The sequence below is a fragment of the Ctenocephalides felis genome, unplaced genomic scaffold (assembly GCF_003426905.1).
Source record: "Ctenocephalides felis isolate EL2017-DRISC unplaced genomic scaffold, ASM342690v1 CF-g0.4_SCAFFOLD_03570, whole genome shotgun sequence".
In the NCBI taxonomy this organism is placed as follows: domain Eukaryota; kingdom Metazoa; phylum Arthropoda; class Insecta; order Siphonaptera; family Pulicidae; genus Ctenocephalides; species Ctenocephalides felis.
Window position 1 is genome coordinate 14563612 of NW_020539724.1, and position 8415 is coordinate 14572026.

The window sequence follows — 8415 nt, forward strand, 5'->3', positions numbered from 1 at the left end:
ACAAACTGATTGATCAGCTAAGTGATACAATACAATTGTTTGTCCATAGTTTCTTTCACCTTTCTTCAGAATTGATAGTTCAAAATTGGCACAATATTGCATTGTTTTATGGTTCAATCACCGCGAAAGTACGTTTTCAATCAGAAAGTTATGATTATTTATACTTTCACAGAATCTAGAGCACGAGAAAATACGTCATTTAATAATAATCTTATAATAAAACAATATAATAGTTTGATAGTTATTGGAATTAAATTAACTTCATTATGATTGCTATTGTCACATTTGATATTAGTATTTCAAATCAAATTAGTATCTTATCCGAACTTACCAACTTTTTTTTTTATTTGGCTTCTGATTTACATAATTTTGCCATTAGATTTATCTATACAATTCATAAAGCAGTTCTTTATAATACATTAACTTACCAACTTACCAGTTTCTATTATGACTAATATTTCTCTGATAGTATTTATTTAGTAATTTGTATCAAGCACTATTTTAAATTTTATTGATAAATTTAAAAAATGGGTATCGTATTTCTAAAAACTGATTTCGATTCGATCTCCATCTTATTCATAACCATCATACTGCACCCAATACGTCTCATTAGATAATTTTAATTTTCACGTACAATTAAAAAATAGAGCATAATAATTAAAATATTTTTGAATTAATCAATTTTTTCTTAACGATAAAGTTCATATCAGATATAATTTTTTTATTATAATTCGTCAACCATCATGATATTAAAAAAATTTCTCATAGTAAAATGCAAGCTTTTCCTTCCTTTCCTACGCAGATATGAAATCGATATCGTCCGAAAATAATATCGCCATGTCATGAATTGGAAATAAATAACTATATACATAAGGATGACATGAATTATGTAATAAAGCTCATACGTATAAATACACCGCATTTATATTCACAAAAACCTATGGAATATATTTCCTGAATATGAAAAGAAACCATTCAGACAAAATGAATATGATAACCATAAAAGCGTATTGAACTAGTGGTGTACAAAAAGATAACTTGTTACAACATACTTTTAATTCACAACATTATTAATTTTATCATAACTAGATTAGTAAAACTTCTTTAGGCGCGACTAGGGTGTAAATACGTACAAATGCAACGGAAGTGCGTTACGGCAGATAAGATAAGAGTCGAGTACCAATGATTCGTCATTCGCTCTTGATATCATTTTATACAGGTCGATTGTGATTAGTCGTCGCGTATGTGGATAGAGATCTGTCGTTGTATGCGTACCGATATCGACAAGGAAATTGGCATAGATAAATAAACATTTGAAAGTCTTGATTTAATGAAAAATGCCTGAATCACGAGAATATTTTACCCTGTTCTTTGAAAATAATAAAACGTAAAATGATAAACGTAAGTTCATTGATTAGAAATTCTTTCTATATTATTCGTAGTTTCTATAAATCATTGTAGTTATTAAAATGGAAAATATTTTTTAGGCAAGAGAAATATTACAGCTGTTTAAACAATGAGATTATATCGCCAGCGAAAAAGTAAAAAAAGTACCGTCAGTCAATGAATGTATGTTAATTTTAATTATATGAAGTTCTTCAAACACAATTATTACATGATGAGTGAAGTTGCGAACACAATATTTGTTTAGGTGTTTTTTAACATAATCCACTGTGTGAATGAATATTATAGAAGTTATTAATCAGCAATTACTTCATTTCTCTAATGAAGATTCATTTCTAAATGCTAATTACAATGACAAACCGATCATGTTATATTTAAAGTATGACTTTAATTACATTATTGTTTTTAAATATTAAACATATTTTTACTGATATTATAAATCTATAATTTATACATTTATCATTATATAAATGTGTATAATGGTTGACACTAATAAATATGAGCATCACGTGTATTACCATATTACTAATAAACATTATTCAAAATTGTTATATGATGCATTTATTTTTACTTAAATGCCATCTTGTACAGTAGCAAATAAGTTTTACTGCAATCGCGTGTGAACCTTACGCGCACTTTTTTTTCAATTGGTTTTCATAATAGTTTTTTTATTTCGGACTTTAATTCAAATACGAAAAGTATCAAAATTTGTTGTTTTACTAATAATTTTATGAATAAAAATATTGAACAAATTTTAGATATTATAAAATGTACATCTCAGTAGTTGCATCTTAGTAATCCACAAATAAGTTATTTTCTACCAGCATCAAAATTTGCATATTAGTCATAGACCTTATACTACATGAATTTCCAGTCGAGCGCTTAAAATAAGCGCATAAACATAGACATTTGATATTTTTGATAGTATTTAGACTTATGACATTTAATCAATCGGGAGAGTCCACGGTTGTCGGCAACGCTCGTTCAGCAAGTGGCGTCACCATCTATCTTTATACACTTTATACAATGGAAAACATATGAGGACTAGCAGTTCATGTAGTATATGGTCTATGACATTAGTATATAATTCAAAGTTGGTTAGTCGTATGTGATTATCTAAAAACCAGCATCATCTCGATCTCCATAAAAATTTGTTGACAGTTAAAAGTACTAATTTGATGCTATTTTGATGATATGATCCAAATGCGTTTCATCGCAATCCGTGAATAGTTAATAAGTTGTCTCTTGTCTAATTAAATAAATATTTGCATCATTGTATATGATTACGAGCACCATCTCGATCTCCATAAAAAATCGTTGATAGTTAAGTTACTCATTTTCTGATGATGCTTTGATGATATGATTATTATCCAACAAGTTTCATCGCAATCCGTGAATAGTTAATAAGATGTCGCATTGTATGTGATTACCAGCACCATCGCTATCTCCATAAAAATTTGTTGATAGTTAAGTTACTAAATTGTTTCTGCTTTGATGATAGGAAGATCCAACAATCTTCATAGAAAGCTGTGACTAGTTAATAAGTTGTGACTTGTCTAATTACATAAATATCTCCACCATCATATCTGATTATCTAGAAACAAGCAACATCTCGACGATCTCCATACAAATTCGTTTCTCATCAACGTTGAGTACACTGTTAATTGAAGTACATCGTTCTGGATGCCGTCAAAGGACCGGTCTGTGTATATCCCAGTAGTTTCCCGTCATATCGTCATGTAATGTACCTACCTATTTCCCGTACTCTCGAACGACGCACACGTCAACAATATAGACTGCCAACCCACTTCGGTAATCAGGGTCCGCTCTATGAAGACATGCTCTTAGCCGGTCGCTCTCTCTAAAGGATGGTCAGAGTTGAACGAGAAGCAAATATAAAAAGTCAATCTTTTTAATAAACAAAGTACAATTTTATGCGAAACGATATTCAATATATATTTGTATAATTGAAACTTTCCAAAAGAGAAGTCTGTATTTTTGCTAGAGTATCTGATTTACTAATGTTTCCTCGACGTTTACATTTAAGGGGGTTCTTCGTTTTTTTGAGAAAAACGTATTTAAAGGTTTTAATATAATGTACTAAATACACCATTTAATTTAATGTACTAAATACATCATGGTGTTCAAAGATGCTGACACATTAAAAAGGTCATGTGCATGAGGTATTATAATGAAAAAGTGAGCAGCTGGCATACAACAGCTCGCGGAGCGATGAAAAAAACGGTTTCAGATGATCATACATATAAATATATATAACTTCGTCAAAAAAAAGATATTGAGATGATTTTTTTTAAAAATAATTCTAAGGTAATTATTTTCAAATCTCAAAATCGAAAAAAAATAAAAAAAAAATAAAAACCGAACAACCCCCTTAGGGATGGGCGAAGGAATAGAATGGAAATTTGTTTTTGGTATATATCAACAGGAATTGTATGATGTATATGAAATTTGTACTTATATATTTATTAACTTCCAGAATTAGAAGTACGTTTTCACCAGAGTATTTGATTTGCTAATTTTGTGTTTCCTCGAAGTTCCAATTGATATATATGGATATGGATAGACGACGAGATGGTGTGGAATATTGTTTTTAGTAGAAATCATCTAGAATTTTATACTACTTTGTAATCTTTTGATGGTTGAAACTATTCTGAATCTCTTCAAATCAAATTTGTATAAGTCAAGCTTACCAAAAAAGTATGTGTTTTTTGCCGAGTATCAGATTGACTAATTTTGTGTTTCTTTGACATTACCAATTGATGTGTTATAGATAAGGATGGATAAGTAGATGGAATGGAACATTGGTTTTGTATAAATAAACTGTAATTTTATGGAAAACAATATGCATCATGTATTGTGTATGATAATTACTTTTACGAAGAAGTAGAAATTAGGGTTTGTTACTTATGGTTTTGCTTGACTTTCAAGTAATCCTGAAGTAATCTGAAGCGTATGTAGGTGATATAAAACGACATCGACTCTGTGTCTGACCCTTCATCGACGATTTCTCGAAAATTTCACTTGATTCAAAAATTTAAAAGCCATTTCGTGAAACTCGACAAGGACTCACGTTGATTAGTTGTGCAAGACAATCGGCTAAGCCGTTTTTTTGAAATCAACAAAATGTGTAACATTTTTCATTCACGTTTAGTTGAAAATCCTTAACCGATTCTGAAAATTTAAAAACTTTAAAGCTTTCGAAAGGTATCAAGTTTCAAGTGCGCTGATTAGTTTTTGGTAAAGATCGGCCGGTCCATTTCTTTATAATTAATTTTTGGATTCTTTTGCTTGACGATTTTAATGAAACATTCTATGGTTTTTAAATGGATTTTATAGTCATAAATAATCACCATAATTAAAATAATAGTCATAAAACATAATAGACCCACGAAAGTGGTTTAATTATGAAAATTCGGTAAAGTTTGGAGGATATTTTAAAAGTTGCTAATATAAATTCTTACTGATTTGAGCGGATTATTTACATATATCGAGATGCATTTGCAAAAAAAATTTAAGGCAAAATGCCACTTACATTAAGAGTTTTTTGGTGTTTTTGAAAGTAATTAGTACTAAGAATTCAATGAGCTGCTGTATAGCTACTTCTTCTTTATTTCCACTTCTTTTCTTTATAAGATAACCCAGTGGTTTTTAAAAGTGATAATATATTTCATCTTTTAGCAGCAAGTTGTATTTTTATTGGAAAATACATTTCGATTTAGATTTTTAGTGAAAATATGTATCGCGACTGCTTGATGTTTTATTTTGACACCCCATTTGTATGTTTGCAAACACATAAACTGATATTGAGAACAAAAAATAAAATCCAACCAGTCAGCTCACTTTATATTAAATAAATCCATCTGATTCAAATAGCATAGATCACATATTTTATGGTATCTAAACGTACAGATTAAATATTATTCAATATGTGCTCTTTATTTTCAATAAATTGACAGCAATTATATGGTAGTATCACATATAAGCTTCATGTAGTTTTATTTTAATTAATTTAAATTAATTGCTTTAGCCAATATTGTTAAAGTTCACACGGTAGGGATTTAATACTAATTGAAATGAAAAACAATTTTGTGGTATTTGGTATATCACTAACGATATTACATAATTAAAAAACTGAACACGATATAAATAAATAGAAATTAATTAATTATTATTAATTTTATATACACAAAATATTGCTGTGAAAAATAGACATGAGTATTAATATTTTATTTTGGGAAATATTGTTTTTAGTGGAACTTAAAAAACGTTCCGGTAATATTTTTCTACATTAGAATTTACATTCAGCAATTGTGCTAGGGGCAGAAACTCCTTTGTATGCCTGGGCATCAGTAGATGTCTTCACCCAAATCACTTTTATTACAATTTAGAATATATATTATAGTCATTTGGTATGACCGGTTTTCCAGTGTATATATGTATATATATATATATATATATATATATAAATTTCTTACTGACTTCGATCCTGTGAAACGCGAAATCACTTAGGGAATTGCCTGAACTACCCCCAACCCAATTGTCGGGGCAGATCTTGTGTTTATTTGTACGCAGCGTTACATATCATCCATCAATTGCAATGGAATAAGGACCGCATTACGTCTTTAAAATAATCTATTATGAAATCAATTCTATATTAAAATACTGTGATATATTTATACATTGATAAAGATTTCTCTGTAGTAACAGTACGGGAAGTTCCACCAGTTTGCCTTAACGCACGATACCACTAACCACTAGTCATTTTTATATAAAAAAGGTCCATAAGTGAAATATGCTGAATTCGGAATAATTTAATTTGGTAAAAGTGCTCTCTAGACAACCTGCAATTTATAGCGTGAATTTTGAAACCAACACAAATTAATAATAATATAATGGATCATGTCAGTGTAAGTTATTCTAAGAAAACAGTTATCAATGAGAGAATAGTTTTTTCACTAAGTTTTTAGTAATGTTGAAGTTTAGATTTTAGTGTTGTTGAATAATATTAAAACCGAAAGCTATTAGGCATATTTTTGTACCCTAAATCGATTTCTTACCTTGTATATCCCTTAATGTTCGACTCTGACTTGAACCCATGCCGTCTGTCTGTCTGCCCTGTCTTGCTTTTCTGATAAATCCTATTCGCCCTTGTTCAAATTTATCAACTCTTCAAACCGACTCTGGCCATGTACGTTTTTTGAATAAATAATGTGCTTTACTGCGAATACAGAGAAAATGTATAAGGACTTTTTGTATACAAGTGTAGTTTAGTTTGTATATTTTATTTTTTGGCTACTAGGATTAATTCACTGAAGGACTTTTTTTACAGAACTTGTGAAATTTAAAATAATGAATATTTAAATAATAAGCAGCACTCTCTAAATAGTAAAAATATTGAATATTCATATAATAACATTTTATCGTTTTGATTTGACTGCAATTTTGATTCAAGATATAATAACTCTTTAATTTTAACTTACTTTACGATGATGCCACAATATGGATTAAAAGCAATTTTTCTCTATTTTGACTTAATATTTTTCTTTGTATATATATATATATATATATATACGAGGTCTGTTCAAAAAGTTTTCGTAATTTTCGTTTTTTCAAAAAAATATTTATTTATTCGTCTACATTAATGTGGTCCCCTTCAAAGTAGTCCCCCCCAGATATAATACACTTATGCCAGCGTTTTTTTCCAATTTTCGAAGCACCCTGATATTCACTTTTTGATATGTCCTTGAGCACTCTCAGCGATTTTCTTCAATCGAGGAAAACCGCCGTCCTTTCATGGGTCTCTTCAACTTTGGGAATAGGAAAAAGTCACACGGAGCCATATCTGGTGAATTTTTGCACTTTGCAACACTTATTTCATTTTTACGCAAAATTTAATACAAATTCTTTGACTTTTCAATTCTTCCATTGTAAAAATCGCCGAGCTCAGAAAAACACGTCGAACCTTAGCGAGACTACCACAGAAAGTAAACAGTGAATATAGCTGAAAATTTCATCATACTTTAGGGGCATGTATACCAACACAATAAAAAAAAAATTTTGACAATCAGACACTCCAGACCCGCGAAATTTAATTATTAGTAATTCCGGGTACTTTTTGAACAGACCATGTATATATATATATATACATATATATATATCAAATTTATATAGATACAAAAACATAACAAATAAAATCAATAAAATATTATCCAAATGTAATAAAATAATAATAGTTTTTGACGATAAGCAAAAATTATGTTTGAAATAAACAATGAAATGGTTATTTAAATAGCTAAATCTTAATTCTTATTCATTCAGTATATTATTTCCACATTTCGGCAACATTTCATTCAATTTGTCTTGAGGTAAATTGAAACTTACTTCTACTTACTTTATACAATCATCTCATAATATTTCAAAAACTTTATATTTTATAATTTATTTTGTATTTTTCAAAAATTTCAAATTAAATAGTATATCATCACTATTATATACGCATGACGAATATAATCGTCAATACACAGAATTCTGCCTTTTTTCCATTACGATTATATTCGTTAATCACAGTTAACTGGTTAATATTATTATTTTTTATTACAATAATCAGAACGTAACTAGTGGGGTGCATGGCATCGTGCCTTAAGGCAAATGGCTGAAACTTATTTTTATTATGAATCCATAACCACTAGACCTGCCTTCCCAAAAATTTAATTAGTATTTCATCTTGTCAAAACAAGTAAAATGGTTTTCGAATTATTAAAATCGGACGCTCCGTTCTCTTGAAAACTGAGTTACCGTTTTTGGCACTTTTTGCCCGGTATAGTCGGAACTGCTGCACCTGCCTTTGCCTCGATTTATTTGCGATTACTATAACTTACTCTACGGGAAGTTAACAAGCCCAGGGCCAACTTCTTGAACGACGAGGTGCTTTTATAGGAGAAAACTCATTCGGTTGTCTCATCTATATGTGATGAATTTATTATCATAATT